The sequence below is a fragment of the Peromyscus eremicus genome, chromosome 14 (genome assembly GCF_949786415.1).
Source record: "Peromyscus eremicus chromosome 14, PerEre_H2_v1, whole genome shotgun sequence".
In the NCBI taxonomy this organism is placed as follows: domain Eukaryota; kingdom Metazoa; phylum Chordata; class Mammalia; order Rodentia; family Cricetidae; genus Peromyscus; species Peromyscus eremicus.
The window spans coordinates 56878648-56904151 of record NC_081430.1 but is presented as its reverse complement, the minus strand read 5'-3'; the positions used below and the strand labels follow the sequence as shown (position 1 = coordinate 56904151).

At 47.6% G+C, this 25504-nt stretch overlaps 1 protein-coding gene across 3 annotated transcripts in view; it reads right to left on the bottom strand.

Annotated features, from left to right (window-relative positions):
• The window catches only part of Wdr25 (WD repeat domain 25), a 133408-nt gene that overhangs the window by 101342 nt on the left and 6562 nt on the right, over positions 1 to 25504 (bottom strand). The gene's annotated exons all lie outside the window — the stretch shown is intronic.

Below are 25504 nucleotides of genomic sequence, written 5' to 3'. Positions count from 1 at the left end.
CAGCTTCAATCATCTCATCAAGCCCCTCCAAATCCCCCTGACCTGAGCCCAGGACGTGGGCAGGCTGAGTTAAGAGCCTCTCCACACTACCTCCCAGACTCTCAGAGGTGGTGAACCTGGGAGTGAATAGGGTTACTAATGCCAAAGGACAACTGCCCCCAAACTGTACTCACATCAGTAAGACCCTGAAAACTCAGAAACATAAGACACATGCAAACAAATGACGGGGCACAGAATATATGCCATCAGTTAATCTTTCAGAAACTTTCTGGTTACTACTAAGATGTTAACTATAAGTTCAGCGAAGCATCCATGCTCCCCAAGAAGCACATTGACTCTGCTTGTCCCTGCTCACCCTCCTCCACTCCACACCATTGCCTCATGCTGGCCAAGGTCAGAGGTTGACCAAGCTGGTGGACCCACCCCCACACCTCTCTTCCTAAAGAGCCATGCTCCTTCTTTCTCTAGCCACCTCAAGTGTCCCTCATTCTCATGCCTTCACAGCCTAGGTGTCTACCCAGCACTTGCTCTGTGGAAGGCGGGTAGGTAGCACAGGAAGAACAGGACCTGCCCTGACCTTGACGAGCCAGGTGGGACAGGCACAGCTCTAAGAAGCCCCCAGTGGGAATACATAAAGGATGTACTCCAGCAGTGTCACTAGGTGGTGTGACCTTACACTCTGATCCTTGTGTAAGCCACCTGTGAGGGGCATGGGACATCCACTCCCACCAGCGCACTCCCCTCTCAGACTCCAGATCTTCACAAGAAACACAGGCACCACGAGCGTAAGTCTCAATTTCTTCAATTACAAAATGACGCAAGATGCCTGGAAGGACTCCTACGAGGCTGTGGTAATGCATGTACAGATTCTGCATGTAGCAGACGCTCAGTGAAGAGCAGCTGCTGTGACTGCTCTTGCTTCACTTTCCAACTGCTGCACATATATCCTCAGAGTGTGCCAAGAACAGAAAAGGCACCTTCCTTGTGGTCCTTAATCAAGCCCACATCCTTGCTACTAACAGTTCACCTGACCTCCAAGGTCACTCTAGGTCAGCACTGGAGTACTTGTTTTGATGTCAGGGAGGTTTAAGCCTCTTTCTCTATCCTATGCTATGAACATGGGCCCCACCTATCACGTGTGGGTCAAAGCATCTACACCCTGGAAGAGGCTAGCCCACTAGCCCTTCCCTAGCACAGACAGCTGGCCATCCTCTCTAAAGGCAAATCCATTGTCATCTACTCGAGAAGTGCATAGTCATAAGCTGTCCTTGACTAACCAGTCAGGAAGCACTGCAAAATCTCTTTGGGCCCCATCTAGGCACCTAAGAAACCCGGAAGCCTACACATGGCCAGGCCCTGCTTCCAAATGGACCATTACAGGGAGCCACATCCAGGTGAATTCCCTCTGTAAGAGCTTCTCTTGAGCATTGCCATCAGCCCTTCACAAAAAGTGCCCAAAGCCAAGGTCCATCTGAGCTTGGGTTACCAAGAACATGCTGCCCATAGCAGTAGCTGCCTCTCATGAAAAGCCCAAGGAGGAAGCAGAGATGAAGCACTCGGCTTCTGCAGACCAGCCCTCACTGCCTACAGCTTCTCCAGAAAAACAAAAATCCAGGCTCCAAACTTCTGATACAGTCCTGGGAAGCCTGAAGAATGGAGAGGACACAGGTTTTGGAAACCAGCAACCCTAGACTCTAGTTCCAGTCCTGCCACCATGTCCCTAAACCCTATGTGTATGAGAGGCAACTCCGAGGTTCTAGAAGAATGAATCACTTGCCAGTGGTACTCTATGCTAAGTGCATGGTGGAAGCCTGGAAAATGTGGAGTTTTCTGTGCTACCGAAAGCAAGCCTCAGGGAACTGGCCATGTAGAGTTCTTAGGGCACCCTGACAGAACTTGCACCAGCATAGCCTAGCTCTACTCCAGGCACTCCATCAGGCAAGCCAGAAACTGGCAAATGGGAATAACTTAATGCTCTGCTTGGCAGTGCTTCCCTGGGTCCATCATCCATCCTGACTCCCCGCAAGCTGCCAGCCAAACAAACTCGAATATTGATCGCGGCAATCATCTCGATGGAAGTCTGAGGGCCAAGCACTTTATGTGTGTTTCAATTAGAAAAGAAGGCTTGCCATCTGAATTCTGCTTCATTCCAGCCAGCTTCATTCTGGGCAACAAATGGGCTCCTAAAAAATTCAGTTAATCAGCCATCTATTAATGGAATCACACCTCTGCATTGATTTTATATTATCATTTCAAAATGATACATATTCATCTCCATCCTCAATTTTGAGCACAGGAAAGGAACAGCAGTTAGAGTGCCTATGCCAAGCTCTGGATGTCACTCAGGGCAGCCACCTAGCTGACCATGAACATGGTCCTGCAAGCTGAACACACCAACCTGACTGCGCGTGAGACCACAGAAGAGGCAGGGGTCTCCCAGGCCTAGACTAGCCATAGCTCCGATCCAAGACCACGTTCCTTTCTGGAGTCCTTCACCTCTAGTCTGCTCCCTGACATGTGGCCAGACATGCTTTGGTAGGAAAGGCAGCCAGGCAACATGGCCCAAGCCAGCTCTGCATCTCACAGTAGGCAGTGTGCCCCTGGGTATGGAGATGAGGCAAAGGTAGACTCTCCAGAACCAGGCAAGAATGGGGGAAGGGCATTTTCCTCTCTCCATCCTTTTATCTCTTTTGAATTTTGTATCAAATTCATGAATTTCTATTCTTAAAAGAAATAAGAGTATTTCCTCGCCTCTGCAGAAGCAGCTCACAACAAGGATTTAGGTGCAATCTATACAAGAAACTTTAATTCACCCCGACAACAATTTATTGGGCACTTCTGATACAGAAGAGAGGCGAGACAGGGTCACAAATGTAATGAGACTCAGCTGTCAGTTCCTCAGAGAGGAAAGACCCTGTGCAACCTAAACAGTATCCACTTAGCAAGTCCCATGAACTCCGGCTGCCTGTGCTGTTCTCATCCAAGTGGCATTTTTTACACAAATGCCTAAGAGACAGGACTAGCAGGTACCTTGGTCAAACCACCCGGGAAAACAAAACACACAGGCTCACGTGACACTTTAGTTTAAAAATCATTCACAGGATGCTGAGGAGATGGCTGAGTGGTTAATGAGCACTGGCTGCTCTTGCAGAGGACCTAAGGTAAGCTCTCTGGACCTCACGGCACTCACAACTATCTGTAACTCCAGTTCCAGGGACCTAACACTTTCTATGGCCTCCACAGGCACCAGGCATACACATGACACTCATACATACATACATACAGGCAAAACACTGATACACATAATAAAAAATTAACAAATTTTTAAAAATATATATATTCATGGGAGACTGGGCATGGTTCTGCACACCTTTAATCCCAGCACTAGGGAGGCAGAGGAAGGAGGATTTCTGTGAGTTTGAGGCCAGTCTAGTCTACATAGCAAATTCCAGGACAGCCAGGGCTCCAAAGAGAGATCCTGTGTAAAAAAACAAAAGCAACAAAAAATTATTCATGGGCCAGAGAGATGGCTCAGCAGATAAAATCTGGTTGCCACCAAGCCTGACAACTTGAGTTTGATTCCTTGGATCCATGAGTGGAAAAAGACAATCAATTCCCAAAACTTATCCTCTGGCCTCCAAAAGAGTGCTATAGTACATGTAAGCCTTCCCCTCCACACACACATAAACACATATATACATAAATACAAGAAGGTTTTTGCAATAAGTAAGTATTATTCATGACATCAATGTTAGAGCAGGTGTTTAAAGACTCAAAAGGAGCCTAGGGAGGTTGCTCAATGGGTAGAGTGCTTACTGCATGTCTTAGATAAGGGTTTCTATCGATGCAAGGAAACACCACGACCAAAGCAAGGTGGGGAGGAAAAGGCTTATTTGGCTTACGTTTCCATATCACTGTTAATCACAGAAGGAAGTCAGGGCAGGAACTCAAACAAGACAGGAACCTGGAGGCAGGAGCTGATACAGAGGCCATGGAGGAGTGCTGCTTACTGGCTTGTTCCGCATGGTTTGCTCAGCCTGCTTTCTCATAGAACCCAGGATCACCGGCCCAGGGATGGCACCACTACAATGGGCTGGGCCCTCCTCCATCAATCACTAATTAAGAAAATGATTTATTACACACTGCCCACAAACTGATCTTATGGAGGTATTTTCTTAATTGAAGTTCCCTCCTCTAAGATGCCCCAGCTTGTGTCAAGTTGACATAAAACTATCCAGCATACTGCATAAGCATGAAGCCTTAAATTCAGATCCCCAGCATCTCCAGGAAAGTCAGATCCAGCAGCACATGTCTGTGATCCCAGCATCGGGAGAAGACAGGCAGACCCCAGGGGCTTGCTGGCCAGGCAGCCTGGATAAAATATCAAGTTCCAGATTCGGTGAGAGTGGAGAGTGGCAGAAGACAACACTCGATGATGACATCCAGCCCCCACACGCACATCAGCACACATACACAAAGAATCAAACGGTATAAAAAGTAAATGGTGAAAGCACAAGTTTGCACAGATGAGCAAACGCGGTGCACAGCTGGCATTGAAGAGAGGCAAGGGCACTGCCAGGTGCGGTGTGGCCTGGCCACAGTGGCCTTCTAGGTACACAGAAGTCCCCGACACCACGCTCTTCATTTTCCCCAACCCGCAGAAATTACGGCAGGCTGTGGCTCTACCCTGGAGTGGCTGCAAACTGTTAGGAACTTCCTGTCTGTTTGTTTAATGACCGCCTCTGGAGGTCACAGAGAGAGAAAATCAATGGAGAATAGCAAATGCTCACTGCAATGGCTCTGCAGGAAGGGCTGCCCCCTGCAATCCTTTCATCCCACACTGTGCTGCTGCTACTCTGCAGACCAGAGAACTGTTGTGAGAGAAAGGGCATCGGAGATAGGGCAGACCTCCATGTTCTCCCAACCGAGAAACCCAACACCCAGAGGCTGCCTGACCTGCCTGGAGCCTCAGCTGGTGACTCAGTGGAACCTCTGGCCCCTGGCAGCCAGCTTTATCACTCCATCCATCCCTTGTGTCCCACCTGTCTCACCCCTGTCCATGGCAATAACCTCATAGAGAAATGAGTCACTCTTCTCACAGATCATGCCTGTAAAGTCAGGAGGTTGTTTTGGGGGGTTTTTTTTTTGGAGGAGGTAATAACAAAGGAAAGGGGGAAAGTGTCTTAAATGAAGGTTGTCCTTCCTATACGACAGATGGAAAGCTTTTGGGCATGAGATGGAATGGCGCGTGATTACACCAAAGTAATAACGGCTGTCACATGTCACTACCTTTTGACAGAGGGCACTTGGGAAGAAGAAGTCACAAATAGAAAGCTTTCCCTTTCCCTTCTAAGGGGTAGAATAATAATTCACCTGAATTGTCGGGATCTGATCCAGGCAGCATTTGCGCAATAAAGAGAGGTTCAGAAAAGCTCCCATGCCATTATGGGCATTCATAGGAGCAGCAGTAATAACTGGGTTTTAAAAGCCTCTCGTGATTGAGCAAAAAAGTACTTTTAGCACTTACTCCTCCTTCATCAGTACCAACTGATGCTAGTAGCAGCTCAGGAAGTGAACTGAGGAGAGTGAGGCCCAGCCCCTCCTAGCTTTCCTAGCACAAAAGACACCCAAGCCCTGGAGCCTGGGGAGGCAAAGAGAAGATCAACTACACAGAGCTCAACTACACCCACCAAGGTTGCTAGAAGCCCAGGGGCCAGAGAAGCCCATGGTTGCAAGCTGCAGGTAATAATGGATCAGCCTGCTTCCTGTTTCCTCCAGTACTTTTCCATTCCTCTAGCCGATCATGTTTTCCCCAGAAACAGAAACAAAGTAAAAAGAAGCCAAATATGAAAAATGTAAACAAACAAAAAGACCACAATCTGACAGCACAACACTAAAGGAGGGATATAAATTCCAACAGGGAGGAAGGGGATGACTCCAAGAACAGACCCAACTTGAGGCAGCCATAAAGGGCAGGAACCTACCTGGTGGGGGCATAGGCAGAACACGCATGGTCATGCATGCCAGGGAAGCCTATGACCCTGAGTGGGAAGATGCCAGCCCCCACAATACTTGGAAATCAATGTGCAGGACTGCTCTGAGTCCCTGAGCCAACCAGAGGTGATTAATAAGGAAGTGCTTAATTAGGCAATGCACAGGGGACTGCTGTGGGCTGAAGGCAGAAGGAGCAGGGCAGAAGCAGGGACCTGAGCAACCCCACACTCGATCGCTCAGTCTCCAGGGAAGCAGTAGGCCTCTCTGCCCCAGGAATGGAGGGGGGCAGCCACTGATGCGCCCCAGAGGCCCAGAGGAAATATTATTGCAAGACAAAAACTGAATTATGAAATCCGCAAGCAATAATTAGTTTAAATTACTACTTCTACTTGAATAATTAAACACGCTTATTTTCACTCACTGATGTTTTATTCATTACCATACATCTTTCCTGAAAGTTGTTTTTAACGTGGATATTCTTCTATTTGCAAAGATCCCACAGAGATTTACTATGCTAATTTCAAACCTTTCTTCTAAAATAAAAACAATAACAAAACACTCCCAGATTATCACCCATTAGCAACTGCTGTGTGTGGTCCATTATCAATTTAAGTCACAGCAACTGACTGGAAATACTGTGGGTAGCCGTGAAGTTATTCACATAACATAGCGTCCTCCCTTGAAAATTCACTACTGAAAGGGCAATATTTAAATAAGCTCCAAGTGATTATGAAAATAAAAAGACCCAAGTGCAGAAAGACCATTCAGGCAGACGGAACTCGCCTGTGCTTCTAGCACACCCTCTATTAATGAACATGTTTGTGCACCATCACAAATAATATTTGAGTTTTGTAAGTCGTATTTGTACACCCTGGAGCCAGGGTACCCATAAGCACAGTAATAGAGGCTTAAGGTTTTTATTAAACAAAGTTACCTTTGGGAATAAGGACTAACTTAAATATAATCCATGGACTAACTCTTCCCTGCTGGGCTATTAGCTGGTGTTGGCTGAATGGCAGGATTCCAAATCCTCACTAATGCCAACAAGCTGGGCCTGAGTCAAACCCAGATGGAGTGTGGCTGCCACCGCTGTCAACCAGCGCCATGGCGGACCAGGAGCCAAGTGCTTTGTGGTCCCTCCAATGGGACCACAAAACCTAGTTAATGTGCAGGCAGAACAGGCAGCAGCTGGACTCCCTGGACCACTGAGACAAACACCCCTGTAACTAACATCAGTGCAGCAGTGTGTGCACGCGCCAGCCCTGCTGCTAAAGGACAGACTCCTTGAGGCAGCACAGGGCTCTGCACACTCCTGACCCAAGGCATCAGTCCTAGCACCAGCAAGCTTTTCTCAAACACCTGCTGAAGGAGACTAAGATCTCAAGTTTTTCAAACCCAACTAGACTTGAAGTCCCTCTCCTAAAGCAATCATTCATTCATCCCAGCAATTCAGCAAAGATTGCATGTGACTTGTTCCTGAAGCCCCCCCCCCCTTCTCCCTGGCATCTCCATGAGGGTGAGTTCAGGGGAAGCTCTTCCACACAGATGCAACCAGTATTTTGGAGGTGGCAGGAAAGCAGATTTCTCAAATTTTAAAGTTTCCAAATAAAAAATGACCATCAGCTGAAGAGAACTATGAGCTGTGGCGCTGGTTTTGGCCTTTGGAAGATGAAGGGCCTCCAGAGGCCACAGGCCAGAGCTCAGATGATTCTAGAAGTCAACACAACCTGCGTCATCCTGTTAGACGCATAGGGAAAGCAGAGCAGAGCCTCTGCTAGGCTTCTGTTACCGTGGCAACAGCTTCACTGGCCTGTTGCTGGGAAAGGAATGCAAGAAGGGAATTGGAGAGGGGGTGGGGGATGAGGGAAAGGCAAGCGGAGGCGGACAGGGATGATGGAGGACTAGGGGCAAGCAGAAGGGGAAAGTCAAAACAAGGCATGAGAGGAAGGATGGAAAGGACAGGGAGGGGCAAGCCTGGAGATGGGAGTGCCTACAGACGTGCAGCTATCTGTATGCAAAGACAGCTTGTCTCACTCATTAAAGGCAACACATTTCAACTCTCAGTTGCTGCCTCAAGACACACTCAATTATCCGATAAACCACAGGAAAACTGTGAAAACGTCAATGTGGTGGAAATGCCTAAACACAAACTCTCCCTAATGTCGGCACTAGCCCAAAAGGTTGGCCGGGTCAAACCTAGAAGGAAAAGAGGAGAAGGAGGTGAGGGCATGAGGCACCTGTAGTGGGAAACAGCTACCCTCACACACAGCCTAAAGAGCAAGACCTCACTCTTGTTCATGATTTAACGAGACGGCAGGCCCTGAAATCTGAAAGGCTAGACTCAGTTAAGCATCACCGTGCTTGTTCCCTGGTGTAGGCCAGGCAGGAGTTGGTACAGCACAGGAAACTCCAAAGTAAGTGGTCAGGACAAGTTCCAGCCATTCTTCAGGTACCCCAAAAGACATCACCTGCCAAGTTTCAAGGGCCATCTAAATGCAGCATGGTGCCCTGAACTGGACCCTGACACAGAGAAGGAGCAGTAACGGGAAAACTACTAACGTTTGGTCCAGCCCACAGTCACCAGAACGGTGATGCTGCCTTCTTAGTTGGTCCTGTGCACTGGGGCTAGGTCAGGGGTCAGCCCTGGGAAGGTGGGGAAGAAGTGGGTGCTCTGTGCTGTTTTACAACTCTTCTATAAATCTAGGGTTATTTTTTAAAGTTTTACAAGGAAAATAAGAAGGGCTGTTAGAAACTAAGAGTCCCGATTTTCTCACAGTGATTCATCTCTTTCGTATAAACCAGCACCCCTGACAGGCTTAACCACCATAAAGTTTTATTGGAGTGCTGGCTGAAGCATTACAGCAGAGCTGCACTCCCACAGCCAGAGTGAATTATTAAACCCTGAGTGTTCTGGCAGCGTCCTTCCCTCTGAAGCTGGAACACACGAGTGACATGCCACCATGCATCAAGGAGCTGCAGTTCAGACCATGGAAAGTAGACACGCTTTAAAGACCGTTAGAATCTCTCTGCCCTCCCTGTCCCTCAGCTCTGGCTGCACGGGTCACTGTGGACCATCTCCCTCCTGGGCCTCAGGTATCCAACCAGCCAGTCTCCTTGGACTACCTCAGTTTGCTGACAGCGGTGCACTATGCCACATGGCTAGGCCTTTGCAGTCTGTTTGCAATGCCCTGCCATGGCCTTGCTGTGCATCTACCCAGCCTCCTCAATGCCCTAACCCCCATGCCACTTCCTCTCAGAGAAGACCATGCCATGCACTCATCTCTGTCTCTCACTCTGTCCTAGCACCCAACTCTTGCAACAGATGCGGGATGAATGAGATACTGAGTCAGGAATGCAGGCGATTCTTCCCCAACTCTTTCAAAGGAGGAGATACCAGTAGCAACCTGCCGACTCCTGTGAAAAGGTCGGGAAGATTCTATTTGTTAGAGGAAAGGAAACAACCCCTCCAGAAGAAACAGATTTTGCTACAGAAGGACAGGTCCATTCCCACAGACAACATGATTGTGGCACAAGAGTCCTCTTCTGACAGGGAAGCTGAAAAGCTTTTCAGAGACTTTGGTTTCCTTGACAACAGCATTGCTGTAGACAAGCAGGGAAATAATTAAAAAGTATGTTCCCTTTGCTCCAAACGCCATAAGTGTTTTTAAGCAACAAGAAACAGGCCACTCTGGGTGAGATCAGTGTGGACAGAGCCAAGGGCACACAGGAGACCCTATCCTCCACACTTTCTCTGCACTTGGGGGCCTGAGAAAAGGACCGGAACCATTAGCCCAGTACGACAGTGACCACGTGAATTCTAAGTCAGATGAAGAACAATACTTTCCAAGGGCCAAAGTCCTGGCAGACACAGAAAAAACAGTTCCCTGAACTGACTCTTGTTAACATCATGCGCTGGAAAGAAACTGAGGCATGAAAAAGAACTCAGGCTGTGTGGCCAGGGGCATACACATAGCCTCTTCTCAGGCTGACTTCCAGAGACAGCCACCCCTGGAAGGGACTCACTTCCTGTACTCTGTGCTCTGGTCCCCATAGAGAGCCATTCATGATGGCTACTTCACATGGCAGGACCTGGGGAGCCCTGTGCCTCCTACAGAGCAAGGGCACACAAAGCCAGGCAGTAGTTGGCCCTGCCCCTGATCTGCGTGTTCCTTCTCTTTTTTCAGATGGCTCTAATGTTGTCTTTTGTTTTAACAGCTTTACTGTGTTCATGTCTTTTATTGTAAGCTTCCTCAAATCCTTCCTGGATTTATGATTTATAAATAAGTAATAAATAAACACACAAGCTGCAAGCGTCGGCCCAAGACTATTACCTGGAAGCATGAATACAAACACCTCAACAGATGTGGCACAATCATCGTTTTTGATTTAGCTCCCAGCAGCTTCAAAGGCCCTTGAACAAACCTAGACACAGTTAACACATCACCCTCCTCGGGGATGCTTCCTGCATGCACTGGAGAGCAAGATGGGACCAAGGAGGAGAGTGCAGCTGAGGCCTCTGGGAGGTCTCCCATACTCTGAGGCTCAAGGGGTTCATCACAAAAGTCTTCCTAGCACTGGCTACACATCCTGCTCTCTTCCAGGACTGGAACCACATGAAAAAGAACAGAGTTCTGTGATCATGGAACCTAGAGTGGAGCCCATTCATGACAGATGAGCTCAACAAGGCTCAAGATGAAGGGTCTTACCAGAGTCCCACAACTGCCCTTTGCCACTCTAAGAAGTGGAGTGTCTAGAAAAGTCCCAAAACAGAAACAGGAAAGGCTGAGTTCAGAAGCCAGCTCTGTGCTCACACATCCTTCAGAGGCCCCTTTGGTCCTCAGTGTTCTCACCAGTCAAATGGGCAGAAGGAAGTCGCCAAAGACAGCTGGCATTAATGAGTGTCTATCACAGGCCTGTCACTCACCTAAGAGTCCTTCCATGATTCTCTTGTGTTGGAGCCTCAGAAGGCTCGAGTGGATGTTGTCACACTCCTTTGCTTACTAACAGGCAAACTAAAATCAAGAGCCGAACCCAATTGGAAAGATTGGGGTGTGAGGTAGAACCCCAAAATAAGATTTATGAGCTCACTGATTTCCCCATACCCCAGCTATGGAAAAATGGCATGGAAGCCCTGAAGAGGCCCAGCCCTCCAGAAGCACAGGAAGCCTTGTGTGTTGACCATTCAGGCCCAAGGCCAATAACCAGGCCAGCTCTGCTTCTGACCCACTCTCAGTGCCATCCTACCCTGCCTGCTCTTCTCTGTCACCCAGGCCAGGCTCAACCTCACCTCCCCTGTCTCTGAACCTAACAGATCCATCCAACTGTCTTCTAGATTGCACCGTCCCAACACTGGTGGTCCCTACAGAGTTGACACACATTTTCATGCTGATGTCTGTGCCCAGCTAGCCTTTTTGATGGCCTAAGTGTGCCTACTTTCCTCAAACCTAGAGTCCTGCATAGGCCCAGAATTTCCTCCATAATTGGAAGGGCAGGTGGATGACCACATGAAATAGGAAATAGACAAGACATGCCTTCTGATACTGCAATCAAGAGCCATCTCCCAGTCAGTCTCTGGGGGCCCTTGTTGTCTATATTTCAGACAGACACACAGACAGACAGCCCCAGGCAAAGTTAGAGGAACTCATGGGCCATGCAGCAATGTCCCAGAACCCTGGCTGGCAGACACTTTCAGAAACCCATGAGCTGAGCTATCTCCAACTCTGCTACCTCACCCATCACAGCTGACATCATGTTACTGAGCTAGAAAACAGGCAGCCATGCCAGGAGGAGCCAAGGCCCCTGAGAGACCTACTGGAGTGAGTAGGTACAATGGAGCATGCTAATCAGCCAGGCCTAGAAGTGCAGGCAAATTAGATGGCAAGCCTCACCTGCTCAGCAGTGAGGCTTAGGAGGCAATTACAGAATAACCCCATTTGGAGCACCGGATAATACCTTCCATTTGTAAGGGCTTCATAGTTTACAAAGTGGCTTCACACATCTAACCTCCTGGATCCTTCCAGCCCTAGGAGGTAATTAGTTCACAGAAGCACAGGCTGAAGCTCAGAGCAATGAGGGCATGGTGGTCCCAATTGTCAGTGGCATATGCACAGCATGTAGCCCTGCACTAGGCTGAGCCAGGCTGGGCAGTGCTTCAGGGCCACACTCAAGCTCTCTCCAGAACTGCCACAGCTGACACACAAGCACAGAATGCTGGATCATACAACTCCCAAAGGGGCCTCAAAGCCACCTAAGCCCCCAACCCCAACCAGCAAAAGCATCTTCTTCTGCCAAATGGCAACAATAGGACGGAGCCCTGGCAGACTGATGCTCTAGCCCTCTTTCAACAGTCCACTCCCCAAGGTGACTAGTCAGAGCACTGCGAATTTTCAATGCATCTTCCACATAGGAACTGCTGCCCTCAGGACCAACGCGAATGCATCCAAGTTCCCTTTCCTAATAGCCTTAGCCTGATGACAGGTGCCATGCCCCCAAGGAAGTGATGACACAGAAGGGTCTAAGGTACCAGCACATTTCAGAACACATTTAGAGTGAAGGAATGAATGTGAAAAGAGCCACAGATGAAAACAAAACAACTTTCCTAGCCAAAGGTTACGATGAAAATGTGATTTAATTTGTGTTTTGTACCTTTCGAAATAACACTTCAACAAGTGTAGAAAAAGACCACTTGTGTTTATGAAAGCTCTCACATTTCCCTACAGTTGCTGGGCCGTGTAAATACACTTTGAGGACCGGGGAGAGAAACAGCTGCTTGTGAAACTTTTAATACTACCATGTATGAGAATTAGAATTCTAAACCCAGCAGGTTAAAAACGTTCTGAAAGCAATTTTGGTGTTAGTCTAAATAATTATAGATGGTGCTCACTTAGATAAGGGCCTTTGCCCCCTCGGGGCTCCAAGGGAAAATTCTAGGCATGATAGTTAAGCAAAATAGTTGGTTATTACAGAGGCTTTGCGGTGGCAGTGCAAATTGGTATAATCCTCCTGGAAAGCAATCTGACAGGAGACGAATCTGGACCCATGGAAATGTACAGCCCTTTGACCCAGCAGTCCCACTTCTGGGACTCAATCTGAAAGGAATAATGCAACAGAAAAGGGTTTCATGCATGAAGATAACCACTTCAGGATTATCTGTAACAGCAGAAATTAGAAACCACCTCGGTGTCCAAGGGCGGCTAAGTAAATTACAGTTAATCAACTCGATAGAGCGTCGTCGCAGAACCAGTGAAAATTGACGGCCCTCCAAAGACACAGAGCGGCTGGTGGTGCAGTGGCGGGCAGGGCTCTGGGAGAATGTTAAGTGGCAAATGTAGGCTGTTGGAACTGTGTGCACTCTGAGAAAAGCCCAAGCCTGTGTGGACCAGAATGGGACAGGAGGGTGGCACCGGGATGACCAGGGCTTCAGTGCTCACTGGAGATGAAGGAGCTACCCTTGTAATACTGCTCAGCACCTGGGAGCACATGGTGGCTCAGGACCACTCCCATTATGTTTTTGCCACTCAGTGAGGAATCTATCCAAGCAGAAAGCAGGAACACAGCTAGAGCAGAACCTAGTCACTTGCCCCAGAGCTGGGACAGGATGTCATTCCTACTAAGTCAGTTACATCCCCCAAGTGAGGCTGCAAGTTACTTAAAACTACACTTGTCAAACCTTTTGGTCTCTCCCACACTGCCTAGAAGGACTAAGGGTTCCAGAGAGCTGTTGATTATATACATGACAGCTCCTGATGGCTAGCTAGCACATCAGCAATGAAAACAGGACATTTGAAAATATTTATTAACTTGTGTGGAATTAGCAATAATAAACCCATCACTTGTTAATATAAATAATGTATTTCTTATCAAAATAACTAGATTTCTTCACAGCATAAAGAAAATTAGTGAGAAGGCATTGTTTACATTTTGTGGGTCTCATTATTCCCTGGCTTAATACAAGACAGCTGGGCTTTCATATCTGCTTCAGTATTTAATCTATGGCAACAGCACCCATCATGCAGCCTCTGGAAAAGTCCATTTACCCTCCTGAGAGAATGAAAGTAGAAAAGGCAAATAACTTCTAGGTGTGATTATGAAAATAGTTTTGACCCTCTGGAAGGGTCTCAAGGACCCCTGAGGTTTTCAGATCACACTGAAAACCATTGCAATAAATTACAGCATTCCAAACTAAAGCTACAGGGCAGTGGGGTAGTTCATAGCTGGAGTGCAACCACATTGAATTATTCCTAAGACTAGATGGAAATACACCCAAAAGTCTACAATTATGGCCTCCAGAGGACACAGTGGCCTTTTTACCCCTTTAACCTGTCTGGTTTCTCTATAGTGTGTGTGTACTTGTTTTAGGGTCAAAAAACATTTTTTGAGGCAAGGTTTGGAAAGTCATGGCGTACTCATGCCCTACAGAATGGACTCGATGGGAAGGTCATTTTAAATCATTAGTAGCCAGTGTGGGTGTGGGGAAGGAAACATCACGAAGCAGGGCTGGTGGGGATGGCAGCATTGCTCCTTAATATGCTGATCGATCCCTGGCACCCAGCACACATTCATCACGGTGCCATGTGGCCTGCCTGGGACCCAATGACGAGAATTGAAACTGGCTCAAGCTAATCACTGCTAGATGAAGGTCAAATATAGGTGACTATATATCAGCTCTCAGGGTATGAGCAGACATGCCACTGCCTAAAGCTGCTGGACATTTACAAAGAGAGAAGTCCACACACTTGACCACAAAAGATGTCAGGTTTTCCCTGCTTTAAAAAAAAAAATTGATAATGAAATACCAGGACTCAAACACCACCCAGGGGAAGGAGAGGTGGGATATGATGAGGGTCAATATTGTTAACATGTAAATTGCCTGGAGAAGGGGAACACTAAGACCACAGGAGATTAATGGACAGGAACCCCAATGACAAACCACTTATTTAGCATTCACAAGGTGCCAGGCCTGAGTCTAACCACGCTGTCCATAAATGAACTCATCTGGTCCTCGAACAAGATGCCATTAAATTAGCAGATGTTGGGGAGGGGGGTAATATTTCTGTCTCTATAAAGGACAAGGAGACATGGTCGCTGTGCACACAGACATTGGTGTGAGCCACAAGCGAACACTGTAGAACCACAGAGATGAATGCTGTGAGTCTGTGTACCCAGAAGAGACGTGCTGGTGACATGTGTGAAGAAGTGAAACTGATGACAAGAGGGAGGGACAGGAGTGGGCATGCCAGACCCCGAGACCTTTCCTCCCCCAGAGCACAGAGGACAAGGGGCTGCAGCAGGCAGAGGGTCCACTCGGGACTAAAAGGAACCCCTGCCCACATACACACAGAGGGGATGGACATACCATCTCATAACCCTCAGGCAGGCTCACGGCAGACAAGTCCTTCCACCCCGACTGCCCTAAGCACTCTTCAGGAAGCTCGCTAGAGGGGAGGGTGGGGCTCCTGGCTCACAGCAGGGTACTCCCACACTGCCACCACACCTGGATGTTCTTAGCCCACACAGGAAGGCCACATCAGAGACACCTGTACCTGCTTGCTGTCCATCAGGGCAAAAGGACAAGAGAAAGATATGACAGCTGTGTGTGGTGACACTCTGGAAGCTGTGACAAGAGGAATGCCATAAGCTCAATGCCAACCTGGCCAACCTAGGCCACTGAATGAATTCTAGACCAGTCTAGGTTACAGAGTGAGGCCCTGACTCAAAAATAAACAGACAAAAAGCAGCAGTGGAAGACAGTGAGGAGAGACTCAACCCACTATCTCTCCTCTTACTGGGAGAATTCTAGGAACACTGAGGGAAATCACTACTATGAGATGTTATTTTTGTGGGGGAGTTTTGCTTTGTTTGAAACAGTCTTGATTATGTAACCAAGGCTAGCCTCAAACTCTTCCTTGCCCCTCATACTCAAATGCTGAGATTATAGGCATATACAACCATACCTAGCTATCAAAAAATTTTAATCTCAAAATTTTGTAGTGTGGGTTACAAAAAGTGCCAACGGTGTGATTAAAACCTGATGATACATGCAGAAAGAGAGAGCAGGAGAAAATGCTGATTGGGAGATGTTCACAGCCATCACACACAAGTGGGCTACTAAGGCTTTTTTTTTTTCATTTCTGCCATTTTCTTCCCAAATTTTGACTATTTTTACAATGAAGCAAAATAAAATATAAAGCAAGCCCTGTTTTTAAGAAGCAAAAAGAACTTGCTATTACTGGGCACTAGACAGGCTCCTTTAAGAGTCTTGTGTCCAAGTTTTAAAAGCAACAAGAAATAATTCACTAGACTGTCTCAACTCCTAAGTGTGCCAATTTTGCAATCTGCATTTTTCAATTACATTAAAAGCATTTTTCCAAATTGCTCTATTCTCCCCTTAATGACACAGGATGAGATTGGATGAGACTTGCTCCCCGAGGACAGAGCCGGCACCCTCATGCCACCCTGGTTTCTCTAGCAGCACTTGAGCATGAGCTGTTCTTGGGGCATGGAACAAGTCAAGTTCAACAACAAAGGTTCCCAGAGAGCAGAAAGCACAGGGTCAGCACAGCGCTGCTTTTAGTCAGCTCAGGTCTGTTCCAAGAGCCACACGCTCAGAAAGCAAAGGGAATGGGAAGTGTCTCATGTATTGGCCTCAAACTCATCTCGGTTTTCACTTGAGAGAAGAGGGTGTCAGAAACATTTTGCCTCCCACGAAAAGAAAGTTCCAGCCCAGAAGCTTACAACTTTCCAGAGGCTCTGCAGTTGCCTGGCTGTCAACTACCTCAGGGACAGCTCGGAGGACTTTCAACCTTCTCTGGAAGATGGGGAAGAAGAGATGAGCAAAAAGGGTCCAGAAATGCACACCCCGGGTGACTGCCTACCCCTCCCTCAGTCTCTGTCAAATAAAGAAGGACCAGATGATCTCTGCATGTGCTGGTGTGTTAACACACATGCACACGTGCACACACACACAAATTCTCTCCTCGCCTTCACCTAATTACCCTCGATGCACTGTTAATCATTCACTCCCCAAATACCAAACGCCCACCACCACAACCCGCACCTCCTCCCCAGCTGCGCCTCTCATTTCCAACAGATTTGCCTCGTGCTCGGAATAAATTGCCAATCATCTGCATAATGCTCCACGACTCCTTACTCCACGCATCAAATCACTTCTCAATCTCATTTCGTAAAAATCCATCAAGAATAATTCTTTCAAAACTGAACTAAACCCTCGCTCTGGCACTTGGATCCATAAATTCCTTGTCTTTGAATGTGAAATATATCACTTTTTACAAAGCCCATCCAAGATACCCTAATATAATCAGATCCACTAACAATGATAAATCAGCAAGATCCTGTAATATATAAAAATGCAAATCCAAGCCACCAAGGAAATCATCTCTGCTCCTCCTGCTCCTTAACAGAACCCGAGGAGTGAAGCCCGAGAGTGTCTGGGCCCATCTGGGAGAGGGGCTCTTCAACTGGGCATTTCCAGAGTGGAAGAGGGAGGGGGAGCAGCTTGCTGGTTTTGTTCAGTCTCTATAGCCTACCAGCTCCCCATGTTGCCTCCAACATACACCTGCTGTGTAACTGGGCACAAGTCCCTCAACCCCTGTGGTAAAGTGTGTTAAAACAACTGTGCTAGCAGCATGTGGTAGGCCCAGTGCAGCTGCTGACTCCCCATTCTCTCATGTTCCTGGTCACCACAGAGTGGTGATCCACATGAGGAGACCCCACCCGGGGTCACCAACCTCCACCACAGGGCCTCCAGCTGTCCCTGAATGCAGCTGGCCTGACAGGCAACACAGCTCCCTCCTGGGTCTGCTAACTGCGAAGCTGCTTCCCCAGCACTGCCTGAGGCTCTGACTTTTGGAGTCAAGCAACTATCCACCACCCTGTGGTCAGTGTGAGCACCTGGCGAGTGGACCAGCCCTCGACAGGGCCTGGCAGGTACACAGCACCGCAAAGGACTGCATGGGTGACTTGGTATCGATGATCACAGAAGCTCTGTAAATTTTAAAGGTATTTATCTCAGAAACACTGAGAATGAAACTCTTTAAAATCCATATACAAAAACAAACTATGAAGAGAGTCACAAAAGCAGAAGCTACATTAAGTCAGAAGACCCTAGGTGAGGCGTTTTTTTGCACATTGTATTTTAACCAATCAATACAGGTCCAGGGGGGAAATTCTCACTTATGCCAGGCACTGGGGTAGATCATTTCTATTCATATCTATAGCAACAGTCCACGTCAACAGGCATTCTCTCTCTACTCTACCAGTGATACTGGGGATCAGAGAGACTAAGTAACCTTAAGAAAAGTCACACTGGTACTGAGGAGCAGTAGAGCACAATACTGAAAGTCGCCAACATTCAGGTTCCATTTACCACACACAGGCCTTCTGCTGAAGCCCAATAGTGCAAAGCCCATCTTCACTACATTAAGCAGCAGAAAAGATGGCATTATGCACAGTGTGATCGCCGCAGGACTACTTGCTTTCAAATGGACTCCAAAAGCTACAGGGGACAACACAAAAGAGACAAGGGCAAGTGTGAGGAATGAGACCATCATACAAATGTTTGTGGACAGTTTTTCAGTGGGGGTTTTGGTTGAAGGAAGGGGATAAAACCCCAGGCCTAGTGCCTGCTAGGCAATCATTCCACCTCTGAGCTACATCCCAGCCCCACAAACAATACAGAAGACAATCTGGTGGCGGACGAGATAGCACATGACCAGCTGGATTGTGTCAACACACAGGACTCAGCAGCCAGGCCAGGATGCCCAGTGACGAGAGCTTACTGGAGTACTATCACCAGTGATGTCTGTTTCTCCTTTGTATCCCCTTTATCTTTGTCTGCAAAGTTTTTCCAATAAGCATCAGTTTGGCTATATATATAAGTATGTATGTATGTTAAGGAAGCTTGTTATTGAAAAAAACTCTAAAACAAATACAGCAAATCAACAACATCTAACTCACAGGCTTTATGTATAGACCTGCCTGTGTGAGAACCTGGGTCCCCCACGGCGGGAAGCACGCCGATGCAGCAGGAGTCCCCTGGGGGGCCTGGCAGCCCCTGCATGGACAAACAGGCAGGGCTGGCTGTGTTTGGCTTTTTCCCTCAGAAAAGGCATCAAAGGCTGAATTCTACCTTGACGTGCAGTGGGTGTTCAAACATGGAGAGCCGAGCGAGTTCGCCGGGAAATGAAAAGAGAGTATAAAAGGGTGTCTGTGCTGGGATTACAGCCATGAAAGCCCGAAGCTCACAGCGGAGGGCAGGAAGGGCCACTGCCTGAGACAACAGGGCAGCGGTGCAGAGACTGTGACTCACTGTTTTATTTTACTTAATTGCTCTGGCTGTAAATTTTTCAAAACTAATATAAGCATATTTTACAGCTCACAGAACATTTAGAACATATTAAAATATGTATCTTCCCACTGTAATGTGCCTAGTTGAAATTTCTGACTCCAAAGCTGAGCTTTAAGGCTATGAAAGACTGGCACTCGATGCTCTTTACATCAGTCAGATGGACGGTGTTGTTCTGCTCCGGATTAGAGAAAAATCATCTCAGTAAATGTTCCGGTGAGTCAAGGATTCTACCACATTCTAGAAGCTTGGATGGGCCAAAGATAGTAAGTCTTACTGTGCCCCCTAGAGGCGAGTAGCATTTCTGCACACACACAAAAAACCCTTCTAAAACAAGGCAGTAAAATCCAGAAAATGTCTTTAAATCTTCATTGATCACTTAACATGTACCAAATTTCATGCCAGATGCTACAGAGAATATAAAAATGGGTCTGGTGTGGCTGCTGCCCCCACAAAGCTTACATCCTTTCTATCAACTCAGATCCCAGCAAGGCACCACCACCTAGCAGGAAAGGGGGTAAAATCCTTAAACAGCAAGACCCCAGCATTCTGAATGCCAGCAGCACATGCCAGGTCCTACCCCAGGTGCTCACATCCAACTTCGTCTACTGCTCATAAAAACCACGCAAACACACACACACAATCAACTCCACTTCACACTCAGCTGAGGCTTGGTTTATAGCCATGGACCACATCTCTGTCATGAGGGAGGGAAAAGCAGTTGCTGCTCAGCACACCACATACCAACCTGCAGGCCTAGGGCAGGACTTCCATCCTCACGTGCCCACCTGAACCCTCCATGCCCTAATCCATCTTCCCATCACAGCTCCTTGGTCCCTACTATCCTGCATTCTGAACTTACTCAAAGTCCCACTTACATAACCTCAATCGCTAAAACTTACTAAATCTTACTGAAGTCTCTGCTCATGTTCCAGCTCGACATTCACCTCTGGCTTCTAGAAGCCTCGGTGAGAAGATGAACAGGAGACACTGATCCTAGCAGTCATGGTCAGTATTGACCCAAGTCAACTATGGCAAGTACTTTGCCTCTGAGGCCATCCCTGGGATGTATTCGGAGGACTGGACAAGAGGGTGGGGGCACTCCCTGAAGCTTCCTAACGCTAGCATCATCACTTCCAGCCCACATGCCTCCTGGGGACAGGCCACACAACAGCATCCTAAACACAGGTTTCTTGTCATCCCAAACAGGCCAACTGCGACCTCTCCTGGCCATGACCAATCCTGGCACATTCATCTTCACCACACCCAGAGCCAAGGCTCCAACTCCTACACTGCTTTAAAAACCACCATGGAGCATGGTGGCACATGCCTTTAGTCCTAGCACTGTGGAGGCAGAGACCGGAAGATCTTTATGAGTTCATGGCCAGCCTGGTCTATATAATGAGTTACAAGGCAGCCAGGGGTACACAGTGAGATGCTGTCTTAAAAAAAGAAAAAAAGAAAAGAAAAGAAAGATCAATCAATCGATCAATCATCTTTGGGATGAAAAAAAATAAATGGTAGAAGGAGAACTGACTCCTCAGTTATCCTCTGACCTCTACACACATACCATAGCATGTATGTGCCCACACACAAGCACACATACAATAAGTAAACAATTCAAAAAATAAAGCCATCATGGTCAGGAGGTAGGAAGTAGAGATGACTCAGCCTGTACTGTGCTTCACAAGCAGAAGGGCTGGAGTTCAATCCCCAGAACTCATGTAAAAAAGCCAGGTACAGTCATACAATCTTATAATCCCAGCTTTGGGGAAACAGAGACAGGCGGATCCCTGGGACATACCAGCTGGCCAACCAAACCTCCATGGCAAGTTCCAAGCCAATGAAAAACTCTATCTTAAAAAGAGTACCTGAAGATCAATATCCAAGATTGCCCTGTCCTCCACCTACAAATGCACACATACACACACACACACACACACACACACACACACACACACACACATACACTCAGTATAGCTCAGTGGTAGAGCATTTGCCTACATGCACAAGGACTCAAGCCTCCATCACCCAAAACCTCAAAAAACAACAAGGGTACCTACAGTGTCTGTTCAGGAAACTGAAATTCCTTGTCAGTAATGACCCAGGGTAACCAAGCTGTTCAGATCTGTCAATGGGGGCTTCAGGTGAAGACCAACTCCACAGGGCTCAGGTCTGCCTCTTCCCATCGGTGCACAGATAGTTGGCAGGCAGGCATCCTGAGGACAAACCTGATCTCTCCATAAAGCTGCATCATAGGTTCAAGGCAAACAGCCACAGCGACCCCCTCCACCTCTTTGAGGTGCTCCCCATATCTGCCAGTCTGTACTCCCCTCTCTCTAGTGGCCTAGAGAGATGACTATAGCACCCACTTTAGAACCACAGCTAAGTTCCCACCAGGATCCAGGAGCACACTAGATACTGTGGATACAGCACATGTAGGTATTTGTGCCACTAGAGAACCCTCAAGCCTTGCCAAGGGCATAAAGAAGCAGTTGAGCCAGTCCATTGTAAAGCAACCCCCTCCACCCTGTGAGTGCTGTCTCACCCTTAGTACTGAGGGGCTGGGGAAGAAGCCCAGCCTGCTTCCAGGCTCATCCAAGCAGGGACCTCTACATTCAAACAGCGGAGAGTGCACAGGTAAGTGTAGGAAGACAGAAGCCTAGCTATAAAAGCAGCTTGTTGACTGTCTGGTCCCAACAGGAAGAACATGGCCCATCTGGCTCGATGCAGCTCCTGCTCCTGGCACACTGCCCAACCCAAGACCGCAGAATAGATAAACACTGTTCATTGGTCCCTTTCTGAGCTGGGTCTTGACTGTTCAGTAGAAATTGGCCAAGCAAAAAGCAAAGAGGAAGGACCCTAGAGAAGGAAGGACAAAAGGGGAAAGAAGTTCAGCAATCAGGTGAGCTCAAAGTCAAGGAGTATCCTGTATACTCGAGTCAGCCAGACAATGCCAGGAGCCTGGGCCCAGCTGAAATCCTCAAACAGGCCCCATGCCCTGCTGGCCTCTGTGCACCAGGCTCTCAGGATGGAGAACTGAGAGACCAGGACTCTGGGTAGGTCCAAGGATGTCATGAGCCACCCCAGGAATACTGAACATCCCTTGCACAGATGACACAGCCCAGTGCTACAGAAGCACCACAGCCTGGCTCAGAGAAGCCAAGACCCCAGCTGGAAACTGAACTGAACACCTGTGTCAGCCTTGCTGCGTCAAACACAAGAGTTTCATCAGGATCTGTAAATGTCTAAAACCACCACCCACAGACACAGCTCACCTCGAAGCACTTGGGTCTCCTCTCTTCATTTGAGAAAATGCCTCCTGGGTTGGTGGGCTGGGGCTCAAAACATAATCTCAGATATAAGGACTCAGAGAAGTGGTCTTGAGAACGCTGAGGACAGAGTGGGCTGAGCTCCAATGGGGTCCGGCTCTGCAACAGGTGTCTTTTTTTTTTTCATAGTTGCATGTATATAAAGGTATGTGTACATGTATGTGCAGGTGAAGGTCAGAGGGCAACTTCAGCTGTTGTTCTTCAGGTACTGTGCTGGCTAGTTTTATGTCAACTTGACACAAGCCTGTAGTGCATTTTCTTAATTAGTGATTGATGGGGGAGGGCCCAGCCCATTGTGGGTGGAGCCATCCCTAGGCTGGTGGTCCTGGGTTCTATAAGAAAGCAGGCTGGACAAGTCATGATAAGCAAGCCGGTAAGCAGCTCTCCTCCGTGGCCTCTGCTTCAACTCCAGCCTCCAGGTTCCTGCCCTGTTTGATTTTCCTGTCTGACGTCCTTCAGTGATGGGCTACAATGTGCAAGTGTAAGCCAGTAAACCTTTTCCTCCCCAGCTTGTTTTGGTCATGCGGTTTCATCACAACAATAGTGACCCTGATTAGAACAGGCACCACCCTTGGTTTTTAAAACTGGGTCTCTTGCCAGTCTGGAACTCACCACCTAAGCTAAGCTGGCTGGCCAGAGGACCCCAGGCATCCACTTGTCTCCACCTACCTAGCACTGGGATTATAAGTATGCACCCACATTGTATGTGGATTCTGGGGGTCAAGCTCAGGTCCTCGTATTTGCAAGCACTTTACTGACTGACTCACCTCCCAGCCTACATGATGTGCTTTTTAAAACACATTTCTCAAGTGATAATGTGACAGAAGTATGAGAGTCCCTCTTGGTCAGACTCAGAGGGAAGCCCACCTGGGCAGAAACCAGCTACCCTGTGCATGCTGTTGGAAGCCATGTTCTTCCCAGGAAGCTTGTAGTTCAGCTAGTCAGGGGTCACTTGGAGCCACTCAGTAAGTATCAGTATTTGGCCTCTATAACTTATTTGTTCTGAGGGCCAGAAGTTGGAATTATAGACTGGAGTTAAATTTATCGCATGGCTGGCATGGTGGCACATGCCTTTCATCCCAGCACTTGAAAAGCAGAGGCAGGGAGATCTCTTGCCTTTGAGGCCACTCTGGTCCACACAGAGAGTTCCAGGCCACACAATGATAGCCTATCTCAAAAATAAATAAATAAATAAATAAAAATAAAAAATAAATCATACTGCACACACTGCATCCCCTGAAAACAGATGTCTAATTTTTCTGACATTACATGCAATAGACTATCCATCTTTTCTACCTGTGTTTCTGTGTGTGTCTGTGTATGTATGTGTCTATGTGTGTGTCTGTGTGTGTGTGTCTATGTGTATATGTGTGTCTCTCTGTGTCTGTGTGCCTGTATGTGTGTGTGTGTGTGTGTGTATCTGTGTGTGTCTGTCTGTCTCTATGTATGTGTGTCTGTGTCTGTGTATGTGAGTATCTGTATGTGTGTCTGTGTGTCTGGTCTATCTGTCTGTGTATGTATCTGTGTGTCTGTGTCTGTCTGTGTGTCTGTGTCTGTCTATGTGTGTCTGTGTCTGTCTGTGTGTGTGTCTGTGCGTCTGTGTCTGTCTATGTGTGTGTCTGTGTGTCTGCGTCTATTTGCTTATGTGTGTGTCTGTGTGTCTGTGTCTGTCTATGTGTGTGTCTGTGTCTATCTGTCTATGTGTGTGTCTGTGTCTATCTGTCTATGTGTGTGTCTGTGTGTCTGTGTCTGTCTATGTGTGTGTCTGTGTGTCTGTGTCTATCTGTCTATGTGTGTGTCTGTGTGTCTGTGTCTATTTGCCTATGTGTGTGTCTGTGTGTCTGTGTCTGTCTGTCTATCTGTGTGTCTGTGTCTGTCTATGTGTGTGTCTGTGTGTCTGTGTCTATTTGCCTATGTGTGTGTCTGTGTGTCTGTGTGTCTGTGTCTATCTGTCTATGTGTGTGTCTGTGTCTATCTGTCTATGTGTGTGTCTGTGTCTGTCTGTCTATGTGTGTGTCTGTGTCTATCTGTCTATGTGTGTGTCTGTGTCTATCTGTCTATGTGTGTGTCTGTGTGTCTGTGTCTATCTGTCTATGTGTGTGTGTCTGTGTCTATCTGTCTATGTGTGTGTCTGTGTCTGTCTGTCTATGTGTGTGTCTGTGTCTATCTGTCTATGTGTGTGTCTGTGTCTATCTGTCTATGTGTGTGTGCGTCTGTGTCTGTATGTGTGTCTGTGTCTATCTGTCTATGTGTGTGTGCATCTGTGTCTGTATGTGTGTCTGTGTCTATCTGTCCATGTCTGTGTGTGTCTATATGTCTGTCTGTGTGTATGTGTCTGTGTGTGTGTCTATGCATGTGTGTCTATATCTATCTGTCTGTGTGTGTGTCTGTGTGTCTGTGTCTATCTGTCTATGTGTGTGTGCGTCTGTGTCTGTATGTGTGTCTGTGTCTATCTGTCTGTGTCTGTGTGTGTCTATGTGTCTGTCTGTGTGTATGTGTCTGTGTGTGTGTCTATGCATGTGTGTCTATATCTATCTGTCTGTGTGTGTGTCTGTGTGTCTGTGTCTATCTGTCTATGTGTGTGTGCGTCTGTGTCTGTATGTGTGTGTTTGTGTCTATCTGTCTATGTCTGTGTGTGTCTATGTGTCTGTCTATGTGTATGTGTCTGTGTGTGTGTCTATGCATGTGTGTCTATATCTATCTGTCTGTATGTGTGTGTCTGTGTGTATACATGCACACCATGCACAGCCCCCATGTCAGTCCTCAGGTGCCTTCCACCTTGTGTTTGAGATAGGGTCTCTCACTGGCCTGGAAC